Source organism: Stegodyphus dumicola, chromosome 6, assembly GCF_044657685.1.
Source record: "Stegodyphus dumicola isolate Sdum_Otavi_A_Nest chromosome 6, ASM4465768v1".
Lineage (NCBI taxonomy): Eukaryota > Metazoa > Arthropoda > Arachnida > Araneae > Eresidae > Stegodyphus > Stegodyphus dumicola.
The window spans coordinates 73,369,412-73,385,229 of NC_140773.1; the positions used below are offsets into that span (position 1 = coordinate 73,369,412).

General features: G+C 33.2%; 1 long non-coding RNA gene across 1 annotated transcript; it reads left to right on the forward strand.

Moving 5' to 3' along the window:
• The first annotated feature begins 1,197 nt into the window (after window positions 1–1,197).
• Window positions 1,198–12,466, forward strand: LOC146996781 (uncharacterized). The gene is made up of 2 exons (XR_015041663.1): window positions 1,198–1,607; window positions 3,823–12,466. It is a non-coding gene; the product is annotated as an uncharacterized LOC146996781 (long non-coding RNA).
• The last annotated feature ends 3,352 nt before the right edge of the window (window positions 12,467–15,818 follow it).

The following is a 15,818-nucleotide window of genomic DNA, read 5'->3' on the forward strand; positions in this document are numbered from 1 at the left end:
AGAGAAAGAGAAAAAAAAACGCCATCTTGTCATTTTCTGATAGGGTACCGGTGTTCGAATACTTTTGTGACCGACTGTACTGTAAGAATTTTTCAAAGACACTGATTGCAGAAGCTAAGGAAATATGTGACGTTATACTATGTATTGATATAATGCACAGATATTCTTCCACTAAATACTTAGCAGCTGCTAAATTGTTTAGCAAGAAATGCTTAGTTTTAGGAATGACCATTCTACAGAAGAAATAATACTGACCGCTGAAGCATATCCAATGATTGGCAAAAAAAAGCTTGAAACTGAACTAAAAGTATTCTATTGTAGGTCTGATATCCATGAATACTGCAATTTAATTGAGCTATTGAAATTTATCTTCGAAAATAATCTAGATGATGTTCTTGGTGAAATTACGAAACTGATAAAAATTCTCTTGAGAGTTCCCATGACTACATCAGAGGCAGAACGCTGCTTTTCAAAATTGAAAAGAATGAAAACTTTTTTAAAATGCACTAGGAATTCGGAAAGACTAAATGCGCTTGCATTGCTTTCAATAAAGAAAAATTTCCTCAGTTGTCATCCAGAGATCAAGGAGAAAATTATTGATCTTTTCGCGCAAATTAAAACAAGAGGAATGGATTTCATTTTTAAATGACTAGACAAAGATTGAACTGTAATAATTTTGGTTAAAGTAATTAAGAAATGTTTAATTTTTTTTCTTGTAAGATTTAATGAAGTTTCAAAATAATTTTTTTTTTTTATACATGTTAGTTTCCTTTTACATAATTTTAAAACAAATGTTAAATTTATTTGGAAAAGCACCCCCACTAATTTTAGCCACGAGCCGCCACTGCTAATATTTGTAGTTTTCTTATACTTTATTTTATTTTAATTTGGACGTTAATACTAGTACTAGCTTAGCTGCTGAATCGAACAAAAAATACCAGAAATATACGCTGTTCATCGCTGTATCGAGATACATAACGCTGATTTTTGTTGACCGTCTAAATTAATATCGAGAGAGAATTAGAAGCGAAAGGTAGTTTTATGTTTTATGCTTTTAGTGTGAGCTAATTAAAATAGACTTAGGTGAGCGATATAGTGAAAATAAATTGGTTTTGCTTTCAGCAAAGCCAACGTCTGCGCTTGAATATCATTAGGATGTTTTGAATTTTACAGATAACTGAGTCCCTGATACCGGAAGTTTACCGAAAAATGTGTACTTTTTCCCATGATGCCTTTCGAAATCGCTGATGCAATGTAAGGTTACCAGAATAAATTTTAGAGCCAAGTGCATTGTTCAAAAGTAGCCAAGCTTTTGTTCAATCTGTCTTTGTTCGTAGTCGTATTATTAATTTTAAGTCGTTCTCGTCGTGAATACGAGTCGGAAGTTTACCACAAAGTTGACCCTTTTAAAATAGAAAAATTAAAAGTTAGATGTATAGAAAGGCCAATAGGTTCGTAGGCATAATTATTCCTATTATGTAAAAGAGCTGCTTTGAGGAAAACTGTGAGAGAAAAAAAATTTTAAATTGATGATGCTTAGTGAATTGAAACTAGTGCCATATTTATTCTCATTATTCAAAACTGCTTTAGGAAAGATTTTAAATGAAGTATGCTATAAAATTAAATATGTTATTAATCTGTTGCTTTAATAGTTCATTAATACTCTTAATTCAGTTTTGTTCATCAGGCTTTTGTAATATTTAAATTAAACTGTATATTTTTATTAAACCAAATAAATATATATTAATATCTTAAAACTGTTAAAAAATAAACTTAAAAAAGTTACAATAACTTTTTTTTTTAATATCATTTGTTAATTTGTTGTCCCAAGTAAAACTGAGAATGACTAAAAACTTTAAAATGTTCTGGTTATAAACCCATTTTATACCGTAAATCAAAATATTGTATTAAGAAAATACAAAATTTGAGAACAACCTTTAACAGAAAATTTAAATAAAACTCTACTTTTGAACATTGCTGTCTAAAAAAAATTTTTTTTGGGGGGGGGGCTCCTGTGTCAGATTCCCAAAAAATTAATAGTTTTATTTAAAATCTCTGCCGATTTATGCATTGTCATAAGAGTTATCATAAAGTCATGCATACAGTCATGCATAATTTTGCATAACATCTGTATATATGCACAGAATAAACGACTTCTTTTCCAAAAGGAATTTTTTAAATGATTTCTGTACATACATATGTATTTATCTCACATAACTAAAAAAGATTAGCCGTAGAATGTTTGTTGTATATGGGACTGCAATAGTTGTGCATCTCTCTTTTTATTGTAATTGCCAGAACCAAATGTGTATATATATACACACACACCTTTACCTAGCCTTAATTTTCACAATCATTGGCCCTAGTCTATACTCTCAATTATCATTGAAATGCTTTAAATGATGAAAATAGTTGTGTTTTATCAATGTAAAACTTTTTTTAAAAATTATTTTGACAAATAACGAAATCTATTTTAATGCGATCTCCAGCTTCCTTATGTCTGCAAAAATATCTGGGACATTTTTATACTCATTATAAAAAATGAAATTATGAGAAGTTTGAGTCCCATGTGACAAAGACTGAGCAGTGTTTTAAATTTCAAAATCTGCAGTTTTTGTATAATTTAATAAGTAATGTGATGTGCACATCAGATTTTGCATATGTATTTTAGAATTTTATACTCTTTAGTTTACATCTAGTAATAATGTATTAGATTGAATTAAATTTTATAATATATGTTTCTGGTGTTATTTTTATTTTAATGTTTGAATTTGTGTTGAGTCAGAATACATACGTGTGAGCATCTCAGTTAAAGGATGAAAATATGACTTTTTAAGTAAATTCAAAATAGTTTCATTCAAATAATTTTGAAACTGATAAAAAGCTTTCAGAGATTTGTAAAATAATAATAATTTGTAATTGTCTCCCGAATCCTTCTCTTGTAAACATTGTATGGTAAAAAAATCTGAAAATATTAGTATATATGATGTTTGAATATATTCAAATCAAATAGATATTTATTGAAATTGTTTTGTTCTAAAGAGTTTATTTTCATAATGTATATTTTAGCATCTATAATCAGAATTACCTAAATCAAACTTATGTTTGTTTGTCCCTTCATAATAACTGATGGGTAACAAAAATAAGCTTGTTTTAGTACCTGACAGATTGAAGGAAAACCAGCACCTGTATATCTAAGTGGGTAGGTATTGCTGGGCCTTGCTAAGTACTAAGCTTCCACCAAAATGGAATTTTGAAGAAGAATGCTCTGAATGTGGTCAGAAAGTCTCCTACCACCAACCTCTCAAGGATTTCGCCTCACCTTCTGCTTTTAATGCTCCTTGCTAAACAACCATTACACACTTACATTACAACATCCATGCCTTCTTTGGGATTTGAACTTGAACCTTTTGGTATGGTAGGCAGCGTCACTAACTACTATCCTGTCTGGGTGCTACAGCATAGTGTTGCTATAATGGAAGATGTCTTGTTCTGTGAAGGCATGAAAACAATCACAAAAGAAAAAGATGCCTTTCTGCATGTGAAGGAATTCTTTGTGAAGTATGCTCTTTTGTCAATCAAAACAAAATTCAGAAATCGCTTGGATGCTCAAGCAGATATGCGAATTGCTATTAACAATAAAGTGCCACAATTTGAAAAAAAATATCCAATACAGAGGAATAGAAATAGTTATTAATTATTGTTTTGAAAAATTTATGCAAATATTAAATTTTGTAATATTTTTTTTAGTTCCATGTTTTATTTTTGTTTATTATTAAAATTTGATTACATAACTGTTTTCTTTTTCCTCACCCTCCCTAGAAACTTTGTTAGGGGCTGCAAGAATATAATTTTTTAGAACTGCTAGACATGGAAAAGTTTGGGAACCTGTGTCTTAGAAGATGATTTGTGAAGTTCAGTTTTGAACTAATAAAGAATACTGTATATGTACATATAAAAAAAATCTAATATCTATGTGAATATGTTTCAAACCTGTTTCTGAATATATATATATTTATTTATATTTACATAATACACTTAAAAAAAGGGAAAATAACTAAAGTTTTCATTTAATAAACTAAATATACATGCAGGAGTAGTGTTTGACCTACTCCACTCTCATGTAGACATTACTCATGCAGGAGTAGTGTTTGAGCCCAATACTGGCATATGTATATATATATAGGAGTGAAATCATTAAGCAACTGGGAAACAAAATAATTTTGCCCTTTACAACATTAAATTTTTTCCATACATCTAAAGCATTCTTAGTTACATTGCTGTCATAAAATCTGGTCTAAATTTTTGTGAAATGTAAGTTAGTACATTGCTTATACCACTTGTCCATCAGAGTTCTTATGCAATCATTGGTTGTATGCATATATTGGAGTTTAAAAAATGATTTAAAAAAACATGTAACTTCAAGTTGCGTAAGTCAGGTATAACTCTACTTGATAGGGGATTAAGACCAGGAAATTAGCTAGATGCTTTTAAACATGGACTGTTTATTGTATGATATTCTAACTCGATGAAAAGGAGATTATCATTTGCTTATATTATACATTATACATATCAATAAGTGTGGTGTTAACTTATTCTGAGTCTTTACATGCGGAAAGACCTTGAATATTCATAATAGTGCAACTTTATACCTGTTACTTGTGGTGTTTATGTTGCAGCAGTATAGGTAATTATTTCTTAGATTCGATACATAAAACCCGAAAAGACAGATTCCTGTGGTTTACACCTTTTGTTTGCTTTCTATCATCCACATCAGAGCACTTTTGGACTGACAGATTTCAAGTGTCCTTAATGTACTTAAGCATAACAGTAAAAAAATAGCTTATTTGAAGTTCGAATCTTGGCACAAGTGAGTCGGTTCTTCTGAACCATATTGATCAAGTTGCTGCATAGCAATGAATTATCTAGCATTAATATTTCAGAAAACACAAACAGTTCATTCTTTCTGGTAAAAAAAAGGGGATTCAATGTCACAAAATAAGCGAAATGTAATCACAGAAAAACGCAATGAAGTTCATTCACTATGACATAAATCAACAGTGCTATGTATTAAATCGATGAAGAATTAGCAATTTAAAAAAGACTGGAAGAAAAATAATAGATCGAATAAGAAGCAGACTATATTACTTAAAATGAATGACTCGTAAAATTTCTGGGCTGGCGTAAACATTCAGGAAATGTAGTGTTAGAAGAATTAATGTGCAATTTGAGAATACAGTCAATGCGTGGGAAGGTGCAGAAAGAACATCTATGCATACAACATCGAATATATAATCTTTGTTTGATCAGTTGACTTATGCGAAAACCGGTTCTTTGGAGAAATCAAACGAGAAACAGTGCTTCAAACGAAACATTTTCGTTTAAGTATAAAATTATCTCGCTAGCTAGGTGAGACGCAGTTTTCAACGAAACATGTTTCAGTTAGGAACACTTCAGTAGTACACTGTTGGCCATTAAAATAGCAACACTGTGAAGAAAAGCAAATACAAAAAAGATATTTATTGCAAAAAGATATGTATGGCATACGACGTGCAGTCTCCTCGTTGCCTCCAGACACATATATGGCCATCAGAATATCACACGCTGAACTGGGACATGTCTGAAAAGACAACATTGTGACATTCTTTTATCCAGCTTTGTCGTTTGGTGCACCAGAATCACTGTTTTTCTCTATGCTGCATTTTCAAGGGAAGCCAAAGTAGCGGTCATCGTGTTGATAGTTCACTCCGCTGCAGGGCTTAAATTTTAAAATTATAAGTGCTGGAGCCCTATGGAAGACCGCCAGCAAAGAGCAATAAAAGTAAATAAATAAATTAAATGACTATTAAACTCATTAATAATTTTAAAATTAAACAGTTAATTATAATCAAATTAATTAATAGCTATTTAATTAAAGTTTATAGATTTTATTCAATTAACAATTATTATATAATTCATTATAATTTAATTGATAATTATTAGATAATTAATTATTATTTATTGAAATAATTAAAACTAAAATAATTGTAAAGCGACAAATTAAAATGTCATAAGCGATTTTTAATATAATTTTATTGCTAAAAATAAAATTTTCGAGTTAAAATTTCTACAGAAATTGTTATTCAGTTACATAAAAGAATTGCCGCAGCCTTCTTATTTAGGGCTCCGGTGCACTCCGGCTAGAATTGTAATTTATCTTGAAAACTGAGAAATACCAGAGCTGGGCTCCGGTGCAATTTAAGCACTGCTCTGCTGCAAATGTCGAAGCACCGTACGAGCGGATACTCAGCGTACTGCAAACATACCCATTTCCTAACTAATGGTTCGTTATGTGTTTGTGCGGTTTTTTTCAAGGTTAACCTCACAATATGTCTGTCCTCTCGAATGTTAGTCAGGAGACGGCGTTGAGATCCTGCATGCCGTTCAGTATGACCCTCAGCAACCCATTGATTATATATTCGCATGACAGTGATTGGATGTCGAGCAGTGCGACGGGCGATATCGCGGAACGATAATCCACACTCTCTATGGGAAACAATCCTGCCTCTACCATATTCCGACTCTTGCTGGTAAGAATTTCGTCTTAATATTTGAGGCATAACACGATATTCTGAGAAAACTCTGGCCGTACAAAGTTCGTTCCAAATGAGAAATCTACAATACAACTTTTTTTATGCAATACGTCAGATGTCTTTTCTCCCTCCTTGCATGCGCTTAAATTCTAATCCATTTGCATACCAAATCTCTTCTTCCTTTCACGTGCTTTTACCGTTCGTCGCATCATTCCTTCCTGGTGTTGCAATTTTAATGGCCAGCAGTGTAGGTGAGGACAAGCTCATTTCCCGAAAAAACAGTGTGCTTATATAAGCCTTCTCTTGTCTTACTTAAAACTGCCTGAGCAAGGTTTATTCAGTTAAGCATATTGACTAACGTGTCAACGTTCTATAACTTTGACTACTTATTTCACAGTTTTGTTTGCATTAGCTAATGAGAATGTATCCGAATACTCAATATAATCCAAATGAATAAATTCAACAGTGACTGCATTACCACTTTCATGGGAACGGACTGATCTTACTGATGCATCGTCTGACCTGAGAACCAGAATTCTGACAAGAGTGTAATACAGTTAGAACTGTATTGTTACTAAGTATTACAATAAGGCATTCAGAATCACCAAAAGGACAGACGCAGAGCTAGAATGGCAGTTTCTGGGAAGGATCGTGGGATAGCAAGAGTTACTGCAAATTAGTTGAAAGCTTCTACCATTCAGCATCACATACCTACATACTCTAGACGTGTAGTTTTAAAAAACAGTGTTGTAAGGAAAAGTGGTTTGAATTTTCGGCGTCTGTTGCAATATCCACAACTCCTAGGCATGGAGAGCAGAACAGAACACTGGAGACGAGCTCCTGCCCTGGATTAACTTTCAGAAAAAATCCTCAGATCTGCAGGAGACCATTCAGGCGGACGTAACTCACGCGGTCTCCTACGGACTTTATATATATAACATTGGACGAAAGATAACGCTCAGTCAATAAAAGTTCCAGCTAGGTACCAGTCCTGTTTCAATGATTATATTTGATGTGTTGTTCCATCTACTAAGTGCACCAGAGGACCGAAGAGCCAATGACCCAATGAAAACGCCTCATATCTAATCATGTTGCGACCTACAGTCAATAGGCAGACAAGACAGTGCCATATGGTCCCTGCAGGTTTTGAATGGTGCCATATGGTCCTGAAACATTCTCTGAATGAACGTAGGTTCTAGTCCTGTAAAGACTGATTATACGTGGCCGAAACTGCTTATGTATAGATCTTAGACAGTAGCTTCCCGATTTTCCGACGTAGATCCCCGGAGAGGGGGCATTGAGAGCAACGTTTATTCTGGTGTTGCGGCTGATAATTTTCGAATGTATCGGGTTAGAACTGGATCATGTTCTGCGATGAATTATGATTTTCGTTAGCTTGGGATTCATACGTGAAAGAAGATTGGCTTACCTTAATTCAGCATAGAAGTCCCAGTGAGCTGTGTACCCTTTGTCAACGTAAAACAACCATACCTCTGTATATACTAGCATTATTATCTAGGCAACCAAATTCTATAATAACCAAATTTGTACTGATCTTTCGCAGCACTTTAAGAGCCCAATGATTTATGGACAAGATCCTGCCAACTTCTGTATTGCCAAAACTATGGCATTTGTCAGCGATCATCCTTGAGCAAGATAATAGCCAGCTGCATGCGGCCAACGCCTCCAAGGAATGTCTGTTTAATATTACAACCTCCCTTTTGCTTGCCAGATCTTCAGTTTTTTTCCCAAAAGTGATATGCATGAGGCGTGTTAGGACGACAGTTACAACCATTTGACAACGCGCATAAACCTGATCAACAATTAAAAACTCTTGTCATCAAGTTTCGAAATTATGTTTCAATTTTGTTTCTGAAAGTGCTTATAGGATTGAAACCAAAGAATTGAGTTGGCACTATTTATGTTCGGAAATATGCTCTTCAGCCAATATGAGATCAATTATGCACGGTGACTATCGTTCTCTTGAAAGTTAACATTAGCATCTGGTGGAATAGCATCAATGAAGGAGTGTACGCAGGGCCAATGGTAGGTTCTTTGCCCCACGGTGCAGTCTTTGCTGTCTTAACTTCTGCCGCCCAGTGCCTCCCTAAATTCTAAAAAATTTGTCTTCCCTAAGTGCTACCGCCCGGTATGGCTGCACAGGCTCCGAACCTGGTCCTGAGTGAATGTGATCGGCAGCGATATTGTGGTAAGCTGTAGTGCTAATAGCTGTTTTCTGAGAGCATAATTTCATTGCCGTCAGTGAATAGTTGTCTCTTTTACAGTTGTCTTTTTTTCAATCGTCAGGAGTTCACTTTTAGGGATCTTGGGCCATGTTTATCAGTCCCTCTCCGTGGGTCCTTCGTCGACGTAGGGAAGAGACGGCAATGCATGAGTTGGCTGCTCTACTTATGCGAGTTAATCGGACCTGACCTCCCCCACGCTGCTCACTTATTCTGCGCATACGTTGGGAGTGGAATATGGAGAAAATTAGCGGCCTTCACAGAACTATAAGCACCGTTCTGTTCAGTGCGCGCTCAGGCGCGGTAGGGATTCGTAATGATACTACCAAGGTCTGACTCGGGCTGAGTGATCGCTAAATAGTTTTTAGACACCCTTTGGTGTCACAGCATTCAATGCTGTATGGCTTATTGCCGGGTCGGAACTATTTTAATCTTTATGGCATGGTAGGCCGCCAGATTCGGGCAGAACAAAATATCGCAGATCTGTAGCGACAACTGATGAATGCTTGGCAGAATGTGTCGCAGGATGACATTAGGAACCTCTACCATTCCTTGCCTCGACGAATTAAAGCATGCATTGCCGCCAGAGGCGGTTCGACCAACTACTAACTTGAACACTCAATGGGTGATTGTGAGCCATGAACAGGTATTATAACTTTGACCTTTTAATCAGTTTATTACCTGTGTATGAGTTATACATATATTCAATTTCATCAAAAACAACCATTTCCTTCATGGTGCTTGGATTTTTTGCAAAAGAGTGTGGTTTGTGTTCCGAAGTATGCTCTTCAATCAATTTGAGACCAATTATGCATGGTGACTAAGCGTTGACTCATAGGCTTCCATCGTATTTTCATTTCTGTATTCTCATTCCTCTTGCATGTTTCATGATGATCATATAATTTTTCTAAATGCACACAGCTGATGGTTAAAGTACTCTGCTTTTGGCCGTTAAAATTGCTACACTTCCATATATGGATACGTCCATCAGGATGGCTGACGTAGAACCGAGTTTCATCATGATGTTGAAGCAGAACCTCTACAAAGAGGATGTGGTGGTACTCTTGTGTCCAATATCGTCGTTCGTCAATCTACTGACGAACCGTGGTTCGATTCCCGGAGAGGGCAATGCTCATTTTTCATGGTACGTACGCCTGTCTCTGCTGCGTCATCAATTGAAAACCGCAATAACGGTCGCAGTCCTAACAGTTCGTGGTGCTGCAGACGTCATAGCGCGGTCTGTGCAGACACTCGTAGTCCTGAACATCAGGAGCCAAATTCCTGAAAAGTTCGCATGTTTGAAGCAGTAAAGCATAGGAGGGTCCCAAAAACGTTTTTGGTAAAGTCCCCATTTAGGCTAAGTTGGGCACTGGCAATCATGCTTCTTATATCATTGCTTCTCATTTTAGTTTGACAACAGCTTGGATTTTTTTCTGAAGTCACATACGGCACATTATATAAGTATTAGGACCAAGCAAAGGAAACAGTGTGATTTAATTAATGCCAAGGTAATCAAGAGTTACATAGCACTAATAATTTACTATTAAAATTTAGAGGTACCAAAAGATATAGCATTGATCAAGAAACCAAGCTGCAGTGTTCTCATATGCTAGCATAAATAGGAAAAAGTAGGGGGAAAAATTGAAATTTTGATTACAGCACCCAAGGAAATTTGACTTATTAAGAAAAGTTAGTATCCATTTTTGACAAAACTTTTAAGGTATTTCTCCGACTTTCTTGGCATGCCTTCATGATGTAATGGTCTACACACCGGGCGCGTATTCCAGAGGTCCGTTGTTGGATTCCCGGCGAGAGCACTGCTCATTTTTCATCTTTTCTGCTTCCAAAAAAATACATAATGTCTCTAAAGTGGCACTCAAACTAAAAGAGTGGTGGATGATGATTCTCCACACCCAGGATTTGGCGAGTGGGTCCCATAAAACCTCAGTCACCTTTTAAAAGGGGAAGTGTATAAGGTAATTCTCCCAGCTTCTTAGCATGCTTTCGTAGTGTAGTGGTCAGCACGCTGGGCGCGTATTCCAGAGGTCCGTGGTTCGATTCCCTGTGAAGGCGTCGCTAATTTTTTACTTCTACTGCATTAAAAAAAAAAAAAAGAAGAAAGAAACAATATCTCTATAGTGCCGCCTGAACTAAAAATGATGGTTGATGACGATTCTCTACCACTAGAGTTTGGTGATTAATCAACAGTGCCCTTTAAAAGGGGGAGTATATAACATATTTCTCCCACCTTCTTAGCGTGCCTTCGTGGTGTATTGGTCTGCATGCTTGGCGGGTCTTCGAGAGGTCCGTGGTTCAATTCCCGGAGAGGGCATTGCTCATTTTTCATGTCTCTTGTTTTAAAATAACTTAATGCCTCTACAAACTCATCAGGGAAAGAGGAATTTAAATTATCACAAATTTTGAATTATCAAAGTTATGTTTGATTTATGAAGAAAAGTTAGTATACATTTTTAAAACAACTCATCAGGGAAAGAGATATCTAAATTTAAATTATCACAAATTTTGAATTAACAAAGTTCTATTGTCTTTTCAAACTATTAGATATTAGAAATAGTATTAGTAAGTCTGAATACTATTATCAGAAGCTCTATGCTAACAGGAATAATTTTTTAATGCCATAACTTCATATCAGTGAAATCTCCCATCTGATAGGTACAATTTTATCTTTATTTCCAACATTAGCAATGAGATTCATTACATTAAAAAAAAGAATTTTTATTTTAAAAAAAGTTAAAAATTTCCATAATTTTTAAATATTAAATCTGAGAACTTTTTTTATGAGATCATGCATTGACAAATTATGTATGAATAAAAAATTCAGGATGTTTATTTCATTAACACATCATGATGCTAAGTTTTTTTTTCCCCCTTGAGAAAGTAAATAAAAATTCCATATTAAACATTTCTGAAATGTGAAAAAAATGTAATAATATATACTATTGGATTAAAATTATAAATTTTTATTAAACATATTTCTGAAAATCTTTTAAGCATCATGCATATAGTTTATGTGAGAGAGCAGAAGCAAATAATGAGTAATGAAATAGCAATAACTAAATATCTACACAGTGAAATCTCTGCAAGAAGGGCATCCATGGCTCTTATCTTTCATGGAATCCATCATCTTATAGAGATATTTAAAGCTTAATATTTAAAAACAAATTCTGTGAAGTTTGATTTATGATCTCAGAAACATTACTCATTTTCAGGAAGTGGTTGCCCCAATGATTTCACTGTAACTGTTAAAAATGATCAATAATTATAAATAAGTAAGCAGTAAAATCAAAACTTCTGCCCATTTCACAAACCACTGCATTTAATAATTGTTATTGACAACTTATGTTAGCACACAGTGATGAAATAGCACATATACATATATAAATAGTAAACTATTACATAAGTTATATTAAATGTAATAAAATCTCCCTAAGATGACCATATATGATTCCTGATGATTTTTCAATTTCTGTTTCTTTTAATAGCTTTTAGATTGCTCAAACAAGAAAATAACTATTACTAATGCCCAATAATAAAGCTTTTTTATGTTCTCAGAATTACTATTAACTTTCAGAAGTTTCCAAAATTGTTTTACCAAAGATTTTGTACAATAATAAAATTTCATATGTGTTATATGTTAACTTTTGTTATACTTATTATAAGTAATGTACAGATCATAATTAAATTGCCAGATTAATTTTTCAAACTGCAGATTGGTATTTTTGCTTTCATTGAAAACATCAAAATGGATGTACGTGTAAAATTTGAATTTGTTTGGCAAAGTGAAATTCCAATAGTATGTGGATTTGTGCCTTTATGCAAACAAAAGCAAGCTCTTATGATATAAGTCAGTTGCATTTAAGAAATATATAACTTACAATCGTTATACAAAATACAATAAATATCAAACATCTTTAACATGACTCATCCTTGCCATTTTAGGTCAATACTATTTCTTACTGCTGGATAAAAATTTCTATTAAAATTTTACATGCTGGATATGAAGGTTTATATATTCAGGAAAAACATGACTATTGATTTGACCATTTGTCATTTTTTATGGAAATTTTTTTCTATGTAATTTTATTCCATAGTACTGTTTTGTTTTTAAAACAGTAATTTATTCCTCTATTATAAATAAAATGACAAAATAATCATATTTATCACAATATGGTTTATTTTAAACCCTTTTTTATTATTATTACTTATTTTTATTTTTCGCCTTTTAGGGGTTTCATTCTGTCCATCAGAATATATAAGTGAATAGTAAAAACTGCTGTTGAGAGGATGAAGGATAATTGAATTTCTGTTAAATTATATTTAACAGTACATATCTAAAAAAATAGAAATTTAATACAGATCTCCACTTTGCAAAAGAACAGCACTGCTGTAAAATCTTTAATAAGACAAAATGGTAAAAAGTAATGAAGCAGCTAAGGTGAATTTATATAGAAAAACTAACCTTTATTAAAGGATATTATATAGAATACTTTTTTTTTTTTTAAAGGACAGCTATTAAATCATCATTGGCATTTATTTCTGTATGGTTAGCTTCTGTGCTTATGTTTCAGAATATGATGCTAATGTCTGAAATGTTGACTCATACCTGATACTCTGAAGAAACTTATGGAAATGATTCACCGCGAAAATTTTATCCAAATGAAATCATGAATGTTTAGGAATACGCAGAGCTAAAATGTCTTACAACTAGTCCGAAGACAGTATGAGAATTATAATAATCTGCCTGGGGAAAATCTTAAAGCTGATAATGTAACCAAAGTCATAGGTAAGGTTTTCAGTGCCCAGCTGAAGTTTTCGCACCCCCTTTTGTTTGCTAAGAACGGAAAATATTTAATTTTAAAATTTAGTAACATCAGTTTGGCTCCCCTTGGGGGGGGCAAGGGACAGATGTCCACCCTCACTCCCCTCTAGCTATGCCCCAGGAGGTAACAATGAAAAGAATGTTACACGTGAACCACCAAGCAAGGAGACCAATTGTCCTCATTTGGTAGACTCTGTCCTTCTTCAAGAAGTGTCCTCCCAACTGTCTTCCTTTTCAATATTTTACAACTAATCTGTTTATCTCTGTATTAGTTAAAGATGCTGCTTCGAAATGTTACATGTCAATGGTCATGTGATGGTGCAGTTCGAAGAAACATGATTATAAAATGCACAGACAACACATTCTGGGCATATCAAAACATCACGCAGCCACACTTGTCATGCACCTCACACTTTTGCGCACTTTACTTTGTTTATTTTAATGTGTCTATAATATTATAGTTCGCATTTACATCTGATGCAAATACAAATTTCCTTTCACTGTATAATTATTATACTCTGAGTATAATAATTGTGACAATATACTTGCAGAAGACTTGAAAAATGCAGTATTTGTAACAGTTTTATCTGAGGCATCGAATCATAATGAAACAAAATTGTATCCAATAATAGTAAGATATTATAATGTTAACAATGGCACTCACATAAAAATTTTTAATTTAAAGTCTATTGAAGGCGAAGAAATTTTGGTGAACCATCTATACAGAGTAATAAATGAAAACAATTTGAAATATAAAGTTGTTGCACTAACAGCAGATAATACAAATACAAATTTTGGTGGGAAAAGATGCAAAAGGAGTAAATAATGTCTATGAAAAATTACCAGATTTACTCTAAAAGAAAACACTAGGCATAGGTTGTAATACACATATTTTGTCAAATGCAATAAACATGGTATCATCTGCCATGCCAATTGATGTAGAAGTAATAATAACAACAATTTATTTGTATTTTAGTCGTTTTACGGTTCGTGTGACTGCTTTAAAAAAATTTTGTAAAGACGCAAATGTCCTGCTTTGTTCGCTTTTTGTCCTCTTTTTCATTGTAAAAAGAAAAGGGTCACCTTCATTAAATCATTTTCTTATAATATAAATGTTGTCCTTTTTTAAAATCATATCAATTTCTTAAGAAATAAAACATAAATAAAAGAAAGAATCATATGATGAATACATAGATTATGTAGATAGAAGTACATGTATATTCGGTGTAAAAAAATGAGTCCATTGGAAACTGTAAAAGAGATGGCAGTGAAAATGTAAAGTGAGTTGTGAAATATCTGGTTGTGCAAGATATAGGAGACAGGTTGAAGACCACTTATTAATATCTAATTATTTGAATCTATAAGATCACTATGTCTATAATTTAGGTGCCCAAATGGGTCAAAAAGTTAAAAATTTGTTACACTTTGACTAATGTTTAGGATACTAGCTGTTAAAATTGATATCTGCAGATACTTCCTTAAAACTGTTGGTTTCCTTGTTTTTCCTGTTACATCATAATTGGTCCTACTTTTCAGCAGGCATTATATGAAATAAATGTTGCACCATAATTCTGCTTCCAACTTTCTTCATAAAAGTGAAAGGATGTAAAAAAGAACAACTTTTTAAACAGAAACAGTAAATTTTACATAAGCTGCAATAATAAGTGTAGTTAAATATAGTAATAAGCAATAAAATCTATATCTAAAATTATCTAACATTCTTGCATTCAAAATTCTTTAGTTTTTAGTCATCCAAATTTTCTCAGTAATTTGCCGATTACGCCCTAATTTTTAAATAAAGATAAAATAATTGATATCTAAGACACTACTTAACAGTCTTACTTTTATTTTCAAAGAAAATATATCTATACTTTTTGCAAATATGCAGTAAGCAGTTTTACGATTGCAAGGACAAATATTGTAGAAATCAATAAGGAATCTCTGCATTGATGAACTCACATAATTGTTCATTATATATAAAAACAAATTCTGTTAACATGAAAATATATATGTGGACAAGTTTTTTTACATACACAATTCTTTTGACCTAAATATTTATTTTTGATTGATTTCAAAGGTTGCAATCATAAATATTCCACATTCATTACATAATATATAAAAACAAATATTTGAGAAAATGAATAATAATTGCCTTCCTTAAAT